The 21,171-nt window shown below is 37.9% G+C and overlaps 1 long non-coding RNA gene across 1 annotated transcript; it reads right to left on the reverse strand.

Annotated features, from left to right (window-relative positions):
* Window positions 1-12,500: 12,500 nt before the first annotated feature.
* LOC138224047 (uncharacterized) lies at window positions 12,501-20,893 on the reverse strand. Its single transcript, XR_011182399.1, has 3 exons — window positions 20,804-20,893; window positions 13,727-14,250; window positions 12,501-13,082 (listed from the first exon to the last, which is right to left on the reverse strand). It is a non-coding gene; the product is annotated as an uncharacterized lncRNA (long non-coding RNA).
* Window positions 20,894-21,171: the final 278 nt, after the last annotated feature.

Here is a 21,171-nt window from a genome sequence, read left to right on the forward strand (position 1 = left end):
TGTTGCCATGAAGGGCAGCTCTCAGTCATGAAGTGTTAAACTCACAGGGCTTTAAACACTCCCAGAGCACTGAAGCATGTGCTGCCAATGCAAAGTGTCTCTTCTATGCAAATTGTCTTCCTGGGTTCAGCAGCACCTATAACACAGACTTCGTGCTGTGTGTTATGACAGAGCAAGATGAGCAGTTTAGCATTAGACCATTACTGTTTTGCCCTTTAAGAATGCACTTCACCCATATTGCTCTCATAAAATGCTTGTTTGGACCAATGGGGTGTCTTAAACGGGACAGCCAAATTAAGTGGTGACTTTTTAATGATCTGAGATGCTCATCCGTCCTCTTCTTGACTAGAATCACCTTCAACATTGTAGATGACAGCTTGTTCCACACACCCACACTTCTGTGTGTAAAGAGGCACCTGCTGCTCTTGATGCTATAAACACTCTTTCTCTGTGGTGGCTAAAGCCAAGGCTTTGTCCAGGGCTTCTCCTGGGAGTGAGAATTGGACACACCTGGCCTGACTGCCTGGTCAGTGTCCTGTGTGACTAGAATGCCACTGGAGCTCATGTGATTGGTCCAGTGAGCAATTCCACATCCTAGCTAATTTATTATCAGGTTATATAAGTAGTCAGGTGTACATAAGCTACAGGCTGTGTCTAAGCTCCTACTGTTCAGGGAGAGAGGAGGGTAGATACTGTAATGTTTTAGGATCAAGGGAAAGGCTTTTGCCTATTTGTTTTAGCCCGTGGGTAAAGTGGAGTCTTTCAAACAGGATAAGGATAGGTGAATAGTTTTATATGGTGCACAGAAGGGGTTCTTGTGGCAGTTTGTTTGGTAGTTTTGTCATGGTCATGGAACCCTGTGGGTATGTGCCATTACTTTTGTGCACATACTGTACATCTACCCAGTTTACACTACCTGACCCCAACCCATCAACCTTGATGCCTAATATTTTTATTAAATCCCTTCTATTTATATTTCCCATCTTATCTCCCAGTTACCATTAGTAATAACTTCACTTTTCATCTAATTTCATCTTAATAAAATATTTAATTTAAAATAGCTATTTTAAAGGTGGCTTCTTAAAGCACTTTACAAAATGACAACAATTAAAAATACACAAGATATACACAATGAAAATACACAGCAGAGGAGACAGTAGATGGGGTTACTGAAATCAGTTGTGTCAGGATAGGTAGTTTTAACACACTCCCTTGTGTTCTTATTAGTCTAGTAATTGTGAGACACTCCCTAGAGTAAGCTAGTGTGAGTTCGAAGATGGCTGACCAACGAACAAACTACTAAATAATCCTTCAAGTACAAAGTTAAGTTAAACACAGTCCTTGTGTTACGTTCAACTATGTTTAAGATGTATATATAAACAAACCCAAAAGGCAACAAGTTTGAGCAAAGGGGTATAAACAGAGCCAGGTAAGCAAAGGCCCTTCTAAACAAGAAGGTTTTAAGCTCTTTGAAAGAAGGAATCTTGATTCCTTGTGATTGGAGGTAATAATAATAATTATAATAATTGCTTACACTTATATAGCGCTTTTCTGGACACTCCACTTTACAGGTAATGGGGACTCCCCTCCACCACAACCACCTGGATGATGTGACGGCAGCCATAGTGGGCCAGAACGCTCACCACACATCAGCTATTAGTGGGGAGGCAGAGAAATAAAGCCAATTCATAGATGGGGATTATTAGGAGGCCATGATTGGTAAGGGCCAATGGGAAATTTGGCCAGGAAACCAGGGTTACACCCCTACTCTTTTCGAGAAACGCCCTGGGATTTTTAATGACCACAGAGAGCCAGGACCTCGGTTTTATGTCTCATCCGAAGGACGTCGCCTGTTTACAGTCTAGTATCCCCCGTCACTATACTGGGGCATCAGGACCCACATAGACTGCATGGTGAGCACCCCCTGCTGGCCCCACTAACACCTCTTCCAGCAGCAACCTTAGTTTTTCCCAGGAGGTCTCCCATCCAGGTACTGACCAGGCTCACATCTACTTAGCTTCAGTGGGTTGCCAGTTGTGAGTAGCAGGGTGATATGGCTGCTAGTGACCTCAACGGGCATAGGGACGGCTACACACAGTGCCATGGAGGCCAAGGCTTCGGTGCTCGCAATGACGATGGCAGCCGCATCCTGGATTGCATGGAGACACACGACCTCCCTGTGGCCAGCACCTTTTTTAAGAAGAAACCGGTGCACTTGATCACCTACACATCTGGCGGGCGAGCAACCCAAATCGACTTTTGGCTACTCCAGCGGTGAGACCTCAAGTTGCCGACCAATGTGAAGGTGATCCTGTCGGTCAACATTGCCCCTCAGCACCGCCTCCTTGTGTAGCGGCAATGCTTGTTAATAAGACAGAATTAAGTGTTGCTGTGCTTTCCCAAATGAGGCACCATCTCTCTCTTCATCTCTGTGGTGCAGCCACAGAGAAACTATTCATGCAGGCTGATTTAAGGTGTTTACTTCTGATAAGGGACAGCTCCCAAATGGGGATGCACTTAGCTAAGCCTGGCTATCATGATCAATGGTCATCCATTGGCGCCTAAAAGTCTGCAAGATTCCAAGGGAGAGCCTCGTTCAAGTGGTTTACAACCCCAAGGTCAGAGGGCATGGTTACTCATCATCAACCAATCAGGAACTGGTAGGGCCGAGTAACCCAAGTGGGTCTCTAATGCCCATGAAACTTTCAGCCAATGAACGAGCTGAAGTTCCTCCAGGTAAAAACAGGCAACACAGAGAGCCTGGAGAGCCTGGAGAGAAATTCTAAAGACTATTCTAAGGAGAATTCTATTCTAAGGAGAATTCCAGGGGTTCAAGACAATTCCAGGGCAGGATGGCCCAGGAGCAGAAAGGCTCCCAAGGGCAGGACATTCTCGCAGGACATTCTCGCAGCGCACCTCCTCACCATCCTGAGACTCAGCTCGGACAACCACGTAACGGCCAGTAACGGCCAGAACTTTGCTTTGTTCTAAGAGTTGAGAGCGGAGGTTGCCACGAGTAACCAAAGGATCCACCCGAGGTTAGCATCAGCAGCAAGCCTCATGAACAGGTCGGAACTGTGGACACCTGAATCAGTATTCAGAACTAGCGCTTCATCAGGAACGAACCGGTCTTCTTCCTGACCTGCTGGTACCCACAGTCATCTTTTCTCCTGTGCACAAACTCTTGCTAGTTCCAGCCAAAACTAACTAGCCGGTCTTCAAAGAGCACCAGCAGCGCACAGTCGCAAGTAGCACAGCACAGCCTGGCACGGAGCCAGAGAGCGCAGATTGGACAGCAACAAGCCTGCAACTGCTTCTTTGTCCCTGCAGGAGATCTGAATCCCCAGAGATTGGATGAGTATTCAACTTCACTGCATTACAGTTCGAGAATTAAATTGTTATCCCAACCAGTTGATATCAATTTAATTCCTAAGAGCTATGTACTTGTTTTGAGTATCTAATGTAGAAGTTATAACCAAGTCCATTTACGAAACGGTCTAAATGAATGATATACCGAACGTATGTCCTCTTGATATATGTAACATGCATATTTTATGTATTAATAAATGTATTCTTGTGTATCAGTACCTGTGTGTGTGCGTTGTTTGAGTTATATCACATGGTTGGATTCTAAGGCCATTAAAAGAATCAATTTCGTGATTTACTTCTACAATTAATAATTGTCCCAGTAAATGCCCAAACCCCTAAAGAACTGGTGCCTCGTGAGAGCACACTACATTGGTTTCAGTTACCTCCTAAATGCCAGCCAGACCACCACTGCTGCTGTTGTGCCCTTTTAGAATGCCCCTCACCAAGATTGTTGCAGTAAAATACTTAGCTGGATCGATGCCCTTTCTTAAAAGCGAATGACTTGGTGATTTTTGATGATCTGAGACCTTGTGTTTCAAAATGGGGTTCACGCTTGTCTTGACTGCTTAGATAAAATGACCAAAGAACGTAAAAGCTGCTCAGAGACACAAGAAAGATTACAAACGAGAAGGCTAGTGGGCCCAACAAGTTGTGGGTTCAAATCCCAACTAGACCACTAGTCTAGAATGCACATCACCCAGATTTCTCCAGTAAAATGCTTGGCTGGGCCAATGAGCCGTCTTAAAAGTGAACTAGTTGGAGATTTTTGATTATCATAATTGCACATTCAGCCTCTTCTTGAATAGACCTGTCTTAAACACCACAGCTGTGACAGCTTGTTCCATGCACCTACATTTCTGTGTGTAAAGAGTTATTTCCTGGTCTTGATGCTATAAACATTCTTTCTAGTCTGTGGTGGCTCAAGCCAAGGCTTTGTCCAGGCCCTCTCCTAGGAGTGAGAATTGGAGACACCTGGCTTAACTGCCTGGACAGTGCCCTGTATGACTGGAATGCCACTAGAAATCATGTGATAGGTCCAGTGAGCAGGGAACTAGGACACTGCCCAGGCCCTGAGGCTACCAGGGGGCCCCCTCATTGTGCAACACAACATCTTTTTAATCGACAAGTTCTAAAGTGAGCAAAAACATTCCCTATAGTGGCTTCTGTTGTTGCTGAGACTTATCCTAAAAAATGGCAAATCATAATAATGAATGTAATGCTTCTGAAGCACAGAAAAAAAGAGTGGGATAAGTGATCACAAAATAGAGGTAGACTCAAAGTATTATAATAATGTATAATATGCATGATAATGTAATAATTTCATTCTGTTTTGTGTTTGTCAGATCCATGTAATTAGCAAGCCATTTCAAGTCCCAGTCAATGCTGAGGGTCAATCTTTTTTCCAGTTATATAATGTAAGTTGTTTATACTGTTGACTTGTATTAATTTTAAACTGTATTATAGCATATTATATATTGAACTAATTAAAAAGGAGGTATATTTTACAGAAGCAAATTGCTCAGTTGTATATATAAAAAATAGTTTATTATTATACCGTAGCTTGTGAACATAATGTGCTTCTTTCAGGTTTACTGTATTTAATCCTCTTACTTAATTAGTGTGGACTGTAGTTCAAAACATGTTAACTGACAGCAATTTTTAGTGTAAAAATACTTAGCACTTCAAAAACAGAATTGCCTTGCATGAGCACTATGCAATATGTTCATGAAAATGCTTATTAAATCTTAAACGAAAGACCTCACTAAAATGCACACTGAATATCAAAAAGCCATGTTACAAAGGGTAAGAAGAAGTACAGTACAGAGCAGAACTGTTTAATTATAATTAGACTCTGGGCTCTTGTTTGGATTTTTTTTTACTGTACCAGATGCCAGCAATGGTTTATTGCTTCTATTTTCACACAAAAGGGGCAGGGTAATTAGAACTGTTAGCCAACCTTTTAAACTTCTTCTAATGGAGAGAGAATGAACGCTGGATGTGCGTTCCTTTCTGCACAGGATGCCGTTGAAGGATAAGGCCACGCTTGCTCTGAGCCTGTGGAGAGCGTCCAGGCAAGCCAGCCAGGAGCCCAGTGCTGTCACTGCCCAGCTAGTGAGGACTCTGCTCATGTCTGGTTTCCACTGCACAGCTGCTGGTGTTCAAGCCCTCAGGATATATTCACAAGCCATCAGGCTCTGAAGACCATCAGCAGCGAAAACAAGTTTTGTATGAAACGTAAAAGTGCAGAAGAAAAATAAAGAAAGGAGACTTACGAGCCAACGCAGGATGAATAGTTTACAAAATGAAAAGAATACATAAGGAAGAGAGACAAAAACGAACAAGACAGAAAGGGGAAAAGGGAAAATGAGAACCGCCGTCTCGTAGTACAGGGAAGCAGGAAAAACAAGCTTTTGTTTAGAGAGCTGCGACCGCTCGCATGGAGATTGGAGCTCTAATGACAGAGCAACGATAGTGCAATTCAAAGAAACTAAACAGGGCATCTAATTAACAAGATGATGAAAAAGGTTTGGTTTAATTGAAGGGCATCCTGATCGAGTTGTAGTGATGGGTATGGGGCCTGGGGCGGATGTTGCCGTTGCCAGGGGCAACAGGAGGATGCAAATTGTGCCCTGCTGGATGTGACAATGTGTGAACCAGTGCAGTGATGGTTCAGGAGTTTGTGTGCTATTAAACTGTTTGATAATAAGCACTACCAGAAAGATGGTGTTAATGAATGAAACATGTTAGTAACAGCTCAGGGACATGAAACAGTATTTTGCACCCTTAAACATTGAAAATATTTTAGAACTTATCTCCTTCCCACCTGCAGTTCTTCATTGCAAAGTACTGAGGCAGGCTAAACCGATGGTGTACTATATAAATTACCAGTTGCGTTCTGTGAATTTCTATTATATTAATCACAACACACTTAGATCTAAAAAGTGTTTTATTTAGAGCCAGAAAAACACGAAAGCTGAACTGAAGAAAAAGGAAAAAGAGGTGGGTCCCATGCTTAACACTGAAACACAAAAGGAAGAAAATAAACAACATGGTGAAAATGGTACCAGTGGAGAGGATGAGAGAGAAAAATTAAGGAATTAGCCAGCAGAAAGAAATGCTGATGTTTTTTTAAATAATGACAAAGGTAAGAGCAGAGTGTCAGAAGATAGCGAGGAAGTGACACCTCACAGCACTGAACCCCTGCTGTTGCCCGAATCACAGAAACAGAGAACACTCTGCTCTACTGGAGCTTCACAGAGCCCTGTTCCTGCCACACTGCTCCTTCACCCACAGGAGAATGATATGGAAAGACAGACGACAGGAACGGAGAAGCAGGAAGTTGGAAATGAGTCTGAATGTATTGACAGTAGCCAGGAGAAATAAGCAAAAGATGCAGGACAAATATGTGCTACAGCAAACACACTCAGAGAAGAAGATATGACAAAGGATGGGATGGGAAGACAAATGTAGAGCAAACATAAATTCAGCAGTGTCCAGACCAGACACAGGAAGAAGGATTCCAAGTCCCTGTGAAGCCACTGCTGTTCCGCTGCAGGACAAAGGGAAAAAGAAAGAGATGGCAGCAAAGGCAGGAGGGAGAAATATCAGTGATGACTCAGTATCCCCACAGACCCCCAAGGTGAGGTCAAGTACCCCAGACAGAGGCAGACAGAGTCCTTCACTTTCCTCTGAGCCCCAGACATAACAGAGGAGAAGGAGCACTCAAAGCACGAAGGAAAAGAGAGATTTAGTGGCAGAAATGCTATCAGCTCTCCCACCTGACAAAACACCTGACAATGTGGAACATGATGGCAGGTCAAACCTACTCAAGTTGAGCTGCTCCTGCTTCCCCATAGCCCAGCCAGCACCGCAGGGGGAGGATCAGGGGCAGAAAAAAAAGAGAAACTTGGTGGAAGAAGGGGCTGCACTTCCCCCATCATAGAGAACACCAAATAATTCCTGCACCATGGAGACGCAGTTCAATTACCCTACTGAGACAGAGGGATAAAGGAAGAGAGGGACAAACAAAACTGACAAGGAGGAGAAAGTGTTGCAGAAACTAATGAGCAGAGCAGCTACTGTACGTTGACACCTGAGTTAATCATACTGACAACAGGCTTCCACACTGGGGCTGGAGAAGTCCTCTGACCTCACAGCCTGGGCTAGGGAGCAGGGGAGCTGGGGAGCATGTGTCTTCGTCCCCAGAAAGCCACCCCAAGGCAGTTCACAGGGGGATATTGACAAACAGGAGCGCAGAGACTTTCAGGAAGCAAGAGGTCATGTCTCTTGTGAGACAACAGTCTTCAACTCAGGGGCAGCAGCAAAGTTCAGACACAGAGTGGGTCCCCACCGGTGGGTTCATTCCAACATTTGTTTTCTGGAACAGTCAGATGAGGGGCAGAGGGCGGAGATGGTCCTCCTGCCCTGTCCAGGTCACACCCTGCTCCCAGGCTCTCCCTTCCACCCACACAGACAGTGAAACAGAACACAGGCAGTCAGGGAGTGACCACGGACCATGGCCCACGAGACCAGCAGACAGGAGATCTAGTGCAGGATCTGTAGGTGTGCAAGTAGGAAACAGTGGAACTCAATACATCCATAACCAGACAGGCGAAGCCATGACCAGTCAAGGCATTAAACAGCAGAGAGCAGAAGCCTACCTGACCTCCTGTGACGCACTGAAACGACAGTCTGGCCCTGGTAGGAAGAAAACTCACAAGTGAAAGTCCCCCCCATTGCAATTTTTTGAAATGTTAACTTTCAAATTATTTTAGAGGTGGTAGATACTGATCTAAACTATGAAGAAACACATACAGTTATAAGATAAACAGAAAATGCAACCGTAGTGTAGATTCTTAAGGAGAGAATAAAATCTTACTGATCCTAAACTTCAAGTTTTGACATTTAATACATGGCATTTTTTAAAAGGATTCACAAAGTATAGATCTGATTTTTCCTATTCAACCAATGCAATCTGTATCCTACGGATCATAAACTTCAATTTTATTTATGTCAGTCAACATTATCTTGTCATGTAGCTACTGTATAGCTACACAGCTATAGTACACTGTGCAATTGATTATCTTTATAATTATTTAGTGTAATGATTTTGTATTAAAAATTGTATAGATGAAAATAAAACAGCTTCATTACTTTAAACATACACTCTACTCCGCCCTTCATACAGTGTGAATTCATTTCTGGTCTCATGTGATATATTTTTTGCGTTGGAAGTGAGTTCAGGTAAAGTGTGCTTTCTTCTGAAGCAGCCTACAGGATACCGTACACAGTATCTCCTGTTGAGTCCTGTGTTTCTCCAGCACACAATGCAGTGCTTTTCCGGTGTACCCAGCTCAGGAGAACAGCCTATGACATCATTTATGGAGACATCAGTTCAGGCAGCATCACCCAATCATGGCACGGGTATATCCAATATTTCCATCCACGTGGATGAATTTGTTTGGCCCTCACTGATATTGTGTTTTAATGTCCTGCCTTGCTTAAATTTCTCTTCTACTTCATTTTCATAAGTCATTTTTGCTTGCAGTTATATCACCCTGCAGCTCTCAACTGGCTACCCACTGAAGCACAGCAGGGTTGAGCCTGGTCAGTACCTGGTGAGTAGTACCAGTACCAGTATGTGTGGATTTACAGTTTAAAGCAGTGGAACTGATTGCACTTATAACTGTTCATAACGGAACCATCATTGCTTTTATCTCTAAATCCCACACAACTGATCCTAATGCTTATCATGATTCTGTTCATATTTGCTAAAAATTGCAAGATTTCATTTTGACTAAACCCCAGTCAAAAGTAGATCCATACAAATTCTGCAGCGTTGGATATTGAGACCATCATTAAACCAGCCAAGCTCACTGTAGCTTCTAAATGTGTTTAGTGAACAACATAAGAGGTTGTACATACACTGACGTAAGCATTGCTATTTCGTAAGTACGAGAACAGTATCTCGTAATTACAAGATAACAAATTATCTCATAATTACTAAATACTTTTCTCGTAATTACTGTTATGCCGGGCCCATGGTCGGAAAAGGGGCATGGCAAATTAATTATTTTTGGAGTCAGTTCAGCGGTGAAGACTAAGGAGTTTACTGGATGATGATAAAGGGAAATAAAAGGAGGGATATTAGATGGCTGTTATGCGCAAATGAAGCAGGTAGGGCCTTGCCTTGCAATCTCTAGGAAACCATTATAGGCATGGTGAATCGGAGATTCTCAAAACTTACCTTATATGATTGGAAATGAATACGTGATCGGATCAACGGAATGCTGAGAAGAAAGAAGTGCTCTTTTCCTCTGGTTTAACAGTCTGTACAGCAACAAAACAATCCATTTAAACAAGAGAGTGTGGTGTTTATTTTTGCCCATGAATAAATAAAGTATTTTTGTGTTGAATTAAGTGTCCTTCTTTCAGTTGGGTAAGCTTGATTAGCATGAAACAGCACGTGGTCATTGTTATGATTTCTCTGTTTTTATCAAAACCCTCAACTCATTCACTTGTGGTTATTTTGGAAACATTTGGACATGTTTCTATTAACTACATTGCTGTCGATATTGTAGCAATAGACAGAATGAAACACTTGGAGTTTGTAATGTAGGGCGCTCTGAATGAGTTAAAGATTGATGCAGGACAAATAAATGATTTCCCTCAAGCTATACTGTAGTGGCAGTACAGTAGCAGTTTGAAATTATTCATTGTAGTTAATAAATCATTTAGCTTTGTACATATTGTGATATTAAGAAATATCAACAAATTCAGTATAGTGTCCATAATATTTGCTATTTTAGTTTTTCAAAGAAAACTCATCCCGACAGCTGGGTTTGAACCCCAGACCTCTCACATGCAAGGCACATGGCTAAGCCCCGGACCTTCACACTGCTTAACAACTTAAGCATGATGCAGATGTTTACAAAGAAAGTGTATTACCATGATAAATTGAGCTATATTAATATAATTATATTATTATTAATTTACATGATTCCATATTAAATTCCATATTAATCAAATTCTAAAAAGTATGTGTGTTTTTACTGTTATAACGAGCGCAAATATTCATAGAAAGTTTTTAAGTATATAAACTTATTATAGTCAGAAGGAGTAAAAATGTTTCCAAAATAAACACAATATGTAACCGAATGAAATACTTTGATGCTTAAAATGTTTAGGAAAAAAGTGGATTACTGGTGTGTATTTTTTATTTAAACTACCAATACCAACCATATACAGTTTACATAATATATTTATGTTCCTAACTTTATATTGTTTATGACCTTCAGACATGTTATGCTCCTCTTCTTTTTAGGCTCAGCTACTAAAATTTCCCTTTTGTTGTAAAATTCCATATTAATATTCAATATTAAGTGGATTTAAACATGCACAGTAAAGAGATTAAATGAAGCAACCAATTACACACGTACACCACCTGTCGGTCATTTTGGCCAGCCAATCACATACTGTGGTATAACGCGCTAAACTGCAGATAATTTCACGCAGTATGGGGTTTTACCGTGCATTTTGAATGGGTGCATCTGTATCTAGTGCTTCTGTTTCTACTAGATTATCTATATGAAAATCCTTTATTATACTGTACATAGATTACAAGACAAGGGTGTTCTCTTTCCCCCTCTTCTTTTTAATCTTAATGACATCCAGGGAGTCAGTCCTAATGGCAAATATAAAAAAAAATTTTTATGAGGACGACAATTTATTGACACTAACAAATCCTAAATCTCGAGAGCTTCTTGTTCCAGATCACCCAAAAAGACCAGACTGGAGCTACTGTAAGTACAGTACTGAACAGAGCTTGCTATTCTCTGTTTTCTAGGGAAGTCTGTTTTCCTGTGTAAATAATCCTTTGGTTAATAAATGGCCTCTCCTGGCTGGTGAGTGCATTTTTAAAATGGAGAGATTCAGCAGGTTCCCTTCATTTAATGGCATTTGGGTTTACAGTGAAAGATTTAACCTCAGGTTGTATTCTGGTAAATTTAGAAGACTTATCTTTTATTTTGGGATATTGTAGACATTATAAAAATTCTTGATAACTTTGGGCCTCTGAGACACATTATTTGAAAGTTTGTACATACAATTGTATAACTTGTGTGAGGTATGTTTATACTGTGTGTGCGTTAGTGTGTGCATTGTCATTATTAATAAATATTTGTTAATCCCAGTGTGCCTGAATTATTACTCTTTTCACCAAAGCTGTCCCGAAGAACAAAGAGCTCATGTGCCACTAACTATACCAACAACTCTGGTGTATTTTTGGCCACAATGTTTTACAAGTCTGGGGATTATGATTATTTATTTCATTTATTGATTAATCTGCTTGGTCATTTCCTGATATTTTGATTTTTTCATTTTCACAACTCCCTATTTGTAACTGTATTAGCCCCTCTCTGTAAGTGCACTGTTCACGTACTGTGATATAATAAAAATGTTTTATAATATATGGTTGATGTCTATTATGCAATAATATATTTAATTTAATGTTTACTTGTACTATTTTTATGTTTCTAGAAGTTCCCCTGATGAAAGACACATTTCTGATTTAAGTGTTATTGTGTTATATAAATGTAAAACATTATTTGTGCAAACTAATGTGCACAAAACCAATGTGATTGCTTTGTTTTATTTATCCCAATAATATCATTATCAGGCTTCTTTGTTCACTGCTACTTTATTAAAAGATTACATTGAGAAAGCATTGTATATGACATTTAAAAATAATAATTTGATAAATGTCAAAATAAGCTTGCAGATACAAAACTAATGCTAATGCTTTGATATTCTTAGACATATTTGCATTTTACCGAGTGTCAAATACTGATAATGTAAGTGAATGTAAAACATACAGTAGAGACAAATCTATACAGTATGTCAGCCGACATCGCAACATTTCTACAAAATACTGTTTCCAGGGAGAGCAGAGTACAATATAACTTTCATCCACAGTGAGCTTGTAACCAAAAAATACAGTATTTATACACTTCAGTTTTCATTGGAACAATGATGGTAAAGATTAGGATTAGAGCTCTGTACTGTAGAAGAGTTAAACTTTTTTCCCATTGCAACTATAAAGCCACTCACTAGTATTACACAACAACAGTACCTTGTTTTATTTATTTTTTAATTGAGTAAGTCATTAATTTTATGATTTTATGACAAGCCTGTTCATATTAATGATACAATAGTTTCCTGATCCTCTTGAAAAGAAATGGCTTTCAGTTTCTCGTTGTCTTCTCTCAAAGCACTTATGAGTGTTGCAATATCTTCCTGACAGAGAAGATGGTATTTTTCCATGCCCAAGATTTCACACAGTTTCAGAGAGATATCCTGTAGAATGTTAATCACCACATCAAAGATGATGACATACTCAGTCTGTTTCACCAACACCTGTGCTTTCCCTGACAATGTGTTGAGCATCTGTGTGGCATTCCTCAAGTCTTGCTGGACAGTCACCATGTATGAGATCTTAGAGGAAATGTCTTGAATGTCATTCTGAATTTGTCTTAAGCATGCATCAGTGTTGTTGAGCTCCTCTCTCTTCTTTTCAACCATTTGCTCATATTCCTCTACTCTACTAAGAGATGTGGTGACATTTTCCTCAGATGTCCTCAAAGCCATTTCAGCAGTGTTGGCAGCCTCTGTGGCATTGTTTAAGTCCGTTTGATAGACACCAATCAGAGTAGCTCCTGAAAAATGAAAAAAGGAAAAAAAAACAATAGTGTATTATTTTGTGTCCAGGAAAGACCAAACTGAATTGATATTTTCATATTTTATTCTCATCCTTGTGTGAAAGCACATTCACCAGAAACCTCTGGGGGAATAACCTGCTTCTTTCAGTCACCTGACCAGTTGCTGGAAGATAATTGGCCAGGAGAAATTTAAAAGTGGGAAGTGGAGGCTTTCTGGGTAAGTCAATGGAATTATGTCTGCCATCTGGAGAATAGAAGGCCTATTAGCTCCACTCAACATAGAGAAAAGGACTAACTGACCACCGAAGGGAGACTAAGACTGTGTAAATATTGTTTTGAAGCCAGTAAATGGCTTAGCTGCTTGGCTATGATAGTCAGAGACTTTATGCTTCTGTTTACACTTTTCGATGAAGGTTTCGTTTTGGTATTTGGTTGTGGCTGTTTTTTTCTTTATTTCACTGTAGAGTAAATAAAGAACACTAGTATTTTTTAATCTTAATGCTGTAACAAACTTCTGATTTCAAGTAACTTTGGGGTATAATGTGGATATGTAAATATGTTGATTCAGTGGTAGAAGCAATTTTGGCACTTCTTTCTACCAAATGTTATTATTACTGTACATGTCCCCTTTCAGCACTTACCTATTATAGTTCCAATAATAGGAATAAACATCAGTCCAATTCCAGTGTTTCTAATAGCTTCATCATGCTGCATTCTGGCTTTAATATCATTAACAATCTGCTGTTTGGACTGAAGATTACTTTTTGCTGACTGCAGTTCATTTCTGTGTCTCTCCAATATTTCAGTGTTGGCTGTGAGCTGGTCTTTCAGGTTGGCCAATTCTGTTTTCTTGCTACCATGTTCTCGTTGCAGCCTGCCCTTCTCCATTGTCAGCTCCTCACAGTGCTTGTCCACCTTTTCCACTTTGCATGTTGCAGCTTTATCTGATCGTTCTAGCCATTCCTTTGCTGCCAGAATCAGTTTCCTAATGTCTGCATGTTCCTGCTCCATGTGATTTCTGTCCACAACCAGGAGAATCGCAAAGAGATTCTGCAGTGAGAGGACACCTTCCTTCATGGGAGATATAACAGCCTCAATAAATTCCTCCAAGTCTTCGTTACAGATGACAGCGAGTGTCTCTAGAGTTGACACTGACATGATTTCTCTACAGAAGAGAAGATTCAAGTATTAGAGTTCAATAAAACAGCTATTACTACAGATTTAAGTTCAATATTGTGAAACATGCAGATGCAGCTATTATAAATGAATGGTATAACCCCGTATCACGCGAAATTATCTACTGTTCACCACGTTGTACCACAGTACGTGATTGACTAGCCAAAATGAACGACAGGGGTCTCATGATGTTTTGGTTGTTAGTGAAACGATATAATCATTTAATCTCTTTACTGTGCATGTTTTAATCCACCTAATATTGAATATTAATATGGAATTTTACAACTAAAGGGAAATTTATGTAGCTGAGCACAAACAAAAGAGGAGCACAACATGTTTGAAGGTCATAAACAATATTAATTTAGGAACATAAACATATTATGTAAACTGTATATGGCTGGTTTTGGTAGTTTAAATAAAAAAAATATACAACCGTATTCACTTTCTTCCTAAACATTTTAAAGTCTTTCATTTGGTTACATGCTGTGGTTAATTTGCAAAAGTTTGTATGTGATCCTGACTATATTAAGTTTATATCATTCATAAAAAGTTATAATGTTTTAACCTCATCTATGGATATTTGCGCTCGTTATCATAGTAAAAAAACGCAAACTTTTTAGACTTTGATTAATATGGAACATAACATGGAATCGTGTATCTAAAGAATTTAATAACAGTATTAATTTAAGGATCTTAATCTATGTATCTTTATAGCTGGTAGTATTACTGTAATACACTTTCTTTGGAAACACGTTTTATTTTTAATTTGACTCATTCACGCATGTTAACATTTTTTGTTAACACTATATTAACATTTTTTTGTATATTATAACATATTCACTGTTAAGTTATATAAATAATGAAATAGAAAACGTGAATACTGTTAACTCTTCAACCGGTTTAATTCAAAAAAAATTATTCAGTGGGGAATTTCACAGACGCCTCAAGCCTTAAAATGAAATGGTATATATTGTAATTAGGATTGAGAATAACAAAGTGGTATTAAAAATACCACTGAAACTATAATAATGTGTCTGGTCATTATTAACGGTATCAATTTAATTATAATAATTTCAAGCTTCTTGTATCTTTTCCAGAGTCATTGTTTTCTTCAGTTTTCATGAGCTTTGCATATTAAAATACTTATTTATGAGACACGATGTTTCAGATTTCAATAACTTTGCCCACTAGCTAACACTTCAGCTAGCACACAGAAGCAAAATGAATATAAAATGTACTTGCAAGAATAGCGATTACTTTCTGCTATCTAAACCAGTTTTTACAGCTTTTAAAATCACACAATGTTTGAACAAGGCAGGCACACGTCATTGTGTCTTATTTTTTATTTCATTTTTAAAAATAAAATAAATAAAATATCCTGTTTTTTTCTTAACACTAGTTTTTCCAACTGTACTTCTAAAATGTGAACAAAGACGTGCCACATGCAAACAGCATGATGTTGCATCGTTTTAAAGCCACTAAAGTACATCTTGTGGGAAATACATTTTATTTCTACTGCATCAATGGCTAACACATTCAGAACGCCCGACATTACAAACTCAGGGTTAAAAGGAACATGTCAAAATATTTCCAAGTAATCACAAGTGAACAAGTTGATGGATTCAATAATAATAAAGAAATCATAACAGTAATCATGCAATCCAACTGAAAGAAGGACACTTAAATCAATATGAAAAGAAAGTTAAAACACTGTCTTTGAGTCTTTGTGTGAGCTGTAAGTTCTTTTAACTTCTTAATTAAACATTTGAAACACTTAAATTAATCTTTAATCTTAGTTTAAATTAAAATAAAATTAAAACTTATTTTAAATTAATCGAATCCCAGGTGTGAGTTCATAATACCAGAATTACGTATCCCCACGTCTGCGAAATGCCTGATCATTTACTGTAAAGCTTTCAGTGCTTTGTTTATGTATATTCCAATCGCAGTGGGGGCAGGGTGTGCGGGGAAAGATTTAGGCTGCAATTGAATGGAGGTTTTTTTTTTTCACAGCTTAAACATTGTTTTCTCTGAAAGCGTTTTCTTCCCTCTTAAGCTGATCTTTTGCTGCCTACATATGCCTACACAGCTCCCTACGTGAATTATTGTACTTGACTGAGAAAGCTTTAGAGAACTTAACATTTTTATTTTCAATCAATTGTAAATATGATGTTTACATTGGCGTTTTTATAAATTTTTCACTTAAGTGTATGGAGGAATGTCAGCTGTCAAGGAGAGCTCCCCCCTTTCCCCCATGGACAGACTGATAAAGCAATTTTGAAATGTTAACTATCCAGCCATTGCGAGCCAATGCAGCAGCAACAAATAAATAAAAAATAAACATTTTTTCTCCTGATGGTAACTGTAACAAATTGTCACGTTTCACATACATGTGAAACAATCATGACATTCTCAACCAATCAAAGTTTTGATGATTTTTTTTTTATTTTGAAACTGTGGTCTTTGACATGCAGGTGTGAAGTAGAGTTAACAGCTTCAGATTTAAAAGGTTATCAATAATATCTTTCATGTTACATTAACATTGGAATGTTCTTACAAGTGTAAAAAGAGATGATACACAATGTGTCTCCTCTCTAACTCTTCAGTTTACAGAGAAATTCTGCCAGAGCCACACAACATTGTCCAATAATACTCTTTTTGTGTTTAGCAGGATTTGCGCAATAAGCACATTGTTTAATGGGGATGACATTACCCACATCTATATCACTGTACAACATAGGTTTGAGTCGGAGTGTCTGTTAATAAAACAGAACGCCTTTCAATACATGTAACTACTGCTTGATTTCTTTATCCATTTCAGCTAAATGAGGGGAATTAAATCAGCCAGAATTTCGGAGTGCCAATTATAAAAATAACCCTTCTTCCTTCATTTAAAGAATTAAAGAATTAAAGAATTTCGCGAAGAAAGTTTGAAATGTACTGTAGGGTGCTCTGAATGAGTTAAACTTTGCTGCAGGTCAAATACTGAAAATGTATTTCCCACAAGCTATACTGTAGTGGCAGTACAGTAGCAGCTTGAAAATATTCATTGTTATTTGTAAATCACTTAGCTTCGAAAATGTTGTGATATTTAGAAATATCAAAAATGTCAATATAGTGTCCATAATATTTGCTATTTTAGTTTTTCAAAGAAATGTTTATTTGTTAGAGGAAATATCATGGTGACAGCTAAGATTGAACGCCTGGCTTCCAGCATACAAGGCACACGCCTAAGCCATTACGCCACACACATAATCACAATGGTTAGTGTTAAACTGATGCAGACATGCACTACTGTGATCATTTGAGCTATATGAATATAATTATATCATTATCAATTTCTTTAGATATGCAATTCTATATTATAGCCCTATTAATCAAATTCTAAAAAGTATGCGTTTTTTTACTGCTATACCGAGCGCAAATATTCATAGGAAATGTTAAAACATGTTTACTTTTTATGAAGTATGTTAACTTCATATAGTTGAAGGAGCACGTAAAAGCTATTCCAAAATAACCACAGTATGTAACTGAATGAAAGACTTTGATGTTTAAAATGTTTAGGAAGAATGTGGAATACTGGTGTGGATTTTTTTATTTAAACTACCAATACCAACCATATACAGGTTACATAATATTTTTATGTTCCTAAATTAATACCATTTATGAGCAATCTTTGGGAAAACATTATAGGCATGGTGAATCAAAAATTCTCAAAACTTACTTTGGGTGATTGGAAACGAATACGTGATCGGATCAACAGAATGCTACGAAGAAAGAGGCGCTGTTTTCTTTTGGTTTAACAGTCTGTGGAGCAACAAAACAGTCCACAAGACTTGTGACGGAGACAAGAGAGTGTGGTGTTACTTTTTGTCAATGAAAAAATAAAGTAATTTGGCGTCGCAACAGTTAAACTGATGCAGACAGTTACAAAGAAAGTGGACCACGGTTATACTTTGAGATTACAGCCTATCCAAGGTCATTTATTGTTAATACTATTAGTAATATCTTCTGTAAAGACTTTAATGCATAAAATATTTATGAAAAATTGAAATATTTATGATGGAAGTGGAAGGTTGTGTACTTTTGTCCAGCTGAGCAATCTTGCTTTTATAAAATATACTGACTTTTTAATGTTTAATGATTAACATGCTGTAATACACATTTTAAAATTAAAAGTTTAAAGAGTATACAACTTAAATTCTTAATTGGAAAAACGATTGCCCCTTAGTAGCAACCGGGATTCAAAACCAGGTGTTTTTTGGCAACAGCTCAAAGGCTATACATGAGACAGTAAGCTTTATTAGCTCTACCTGGCAGTTTTACAAGGTGATTCTAGATACTATCATAACATGCGGTATGATGCGGTATGACGCGTTGTGTTGTGCCACGCCTACCAAGTTTTACCGCAGCGTACCACACTCTTTGAATGGCTGGATCTGTAATTGAGCAATAAACTACTCAACAAGTTAAAAGACAAAAGATTCCAATTACTGTATTTACAAACTAAAACACACAAAGTTTGCTATTTACAGATTACAGATTGAATTCATATTGGAATCTTAGCATTTTAGTATTGAGCTTGTTTATATACCGTATTTGCATGTACTGTATGTTTTTACTTCTGTTACCAGTTAATGTTATCATTTGTTAAAGAATGTGATATTTTTTCTTCTTTCCTTCAGTTATTTTTAGATACAGTTTTCAGTTACTTTTTATTAAGGCAAACCATTGGTGTGCTATTAGGTATCTTAAGAAGTGTACAGTATATTTACTTAAAGTGGCAAATTTCCTCTTCAGATTAATTTCACCCATACCTCTTTTTATGAATGTAATTAATTCCCTGAAACCCATTCATCTATATTTCATATCACACATGGCTTGTACTACTCCATAGGCTCTCTGCTAGCTCTCACACATACTAGTTAGTGGAATATGAGGTGTACACTCAATATGAAATGAGTTGCATGACACCTTCCTTTTTACTCTCTACATTTGCCGGAGCTTTCTAAATTTCTTTAAATTGCTTCTTCATAGTTTGAATTCACCTTTCATTAATTCAAATTTGGGTAACAATTCATGTTCCATAGCATTGCATTTTCATAAAAAGAACATTCTTAAACTTATGATTCGTGTAGGGTAGGGGTGTCAGCTGACTGCTGCAATTTTTTGTGCACAACTTACTGAAGTTTTAACTTTTATATTTTTCTCACTGTTAGTGGAGTGAAATACTGTAGATGTTAACTTGGTTGGTTTATGATACACGCTGCTAGCAGGCTGTGAAGCCTAACTATAGCTAACTATAAAAATCAAGTAAACGACATCATGAAGTGTATTAATATGGTTTAGGGTCACAATGTGACACCAGAACAGCTTCAATGTGCCTTGGCATAGATTCTACAAAGATCTAGAACTCCACTGGAGTGATGTGACAGTTATTCAGCATGATTTTGTAATTATTGTAATTATTGCCATTTATCTTGTCCTCTTGTCCTCTAGGGGGATTGAGTGGCCCTTAACCATGTCTGAAAAGCACCTCACACAATTACAGAGCCACCAGAATCCTTCACCATGGCAAACAAGAACGTAAGCCTGTTGACTTCTTTTGGAGTGGACAACATATGTACTCATCTGCATGTACTCACTCATCTGACAACTTCAGTAATTCATTGTTTATCCTTAAAGATTTATTATTAGATTTAAGAATTATTGTTAGGTGTAGTTAAACACTTCATATCTGAAGAAAGATACAAGATGTTAACTTTAAGTTCATTCTGCATGAAGATTAGACTTCTAAGCAACAGGAGTTTATGGCAGGAAAGGGAGAACTGATAAGGATTCCAGATGCAAGCTAAAAGAGCTAGGGAACCCCCTGGGGACTTAATCCCTGACCATTTGGCCAAAAAGCTTTAAACTGGCAAAATACCATGACCCCCTTCTTTACCATAATACCAAGTGACGTCAGAAGCGGAAAGAAAATACTAAATAAACTAAAAGTTTGTACCGGCACATTGAACAATATTTCGGTTTTGTTGTTTCTTGCGGGGAAACAAGACTTCGGCTTTATTGTTCCTTGCATGCAATAAACACATCTGTTTAACTTCATCTCGGGATCCAGACCTTATTCTTTCTGTAACAACATATCCCTGACATATATAAAATATACAAGATTGTTTACAGATTACAACGTTAAAAAAAAAACTTTTACCACTTATTTTCCAACATGCATCATTGCATTAACTTTCACCATTTGTTTTGTATTGCAGCTGTAACAGTCACAGATTTTTGCACAGGGACTATTCTAGCTATTATTTTAGCATTCACAGCCACCTCTGGGACTGTTGACAATAAGAATAGAAGATTTGGTGCACAGTTCCAGTAGTTCATTAGATACAGTCAGTTAAGTAAAATAGTTTACAAGGAAAAACTACAATAACAACTCAAATTTACTCACAAAGTGTTGGGTATGTATTTTTCTAACAATCAGTGCATTTCTCAGATTAAAAAATGTTTTCTCTAACAATTGAATTGTTGTTGCTTACCTTTGTTAACACTGTTAAGATCTGTGAGTAGTGTAATCTGTAGATAGATCTTGTGCTTCTGTGGGCTCCTGGCAGAGAGATTCAGTTCCCCACACACAATACTGATACAAAGCTACAGAGCTTTTATATTAGAGAGATGCACTTTCACTTTCAATTTCCTGTAACTGGTGTTGTGTATTAGTTTACATATTCCATTACTTTTAACTTTTAAGAATTTATTTTGATTTAATGTTTAATATTTAACTGTAGCATTTGGAAAGAAAAATACACTTTTTAGTTACCTAAAGACATTTATTAAGTTGCAATATGCAATTGGAATACTTAATACAATTAGTTTTATTTATGACTGCACATTTAGTACAATTTAT

This window comes from Lepisosteus oculatus, chromosome 18, assembly GCF_040954835.1.
Source record: "Lepisosteus oculatus isolate fLepOcu1 chromosome 18, fLepOcu1.hap2, whole genome shotgun sequence".
NCBI classification, from domain to species: Eukaryota; Metazoa; Chordata; class Actinopteri; order Semionotiformes; family Lepisosteidae; genus Lepisosteus; species Lepisosteus oculatus.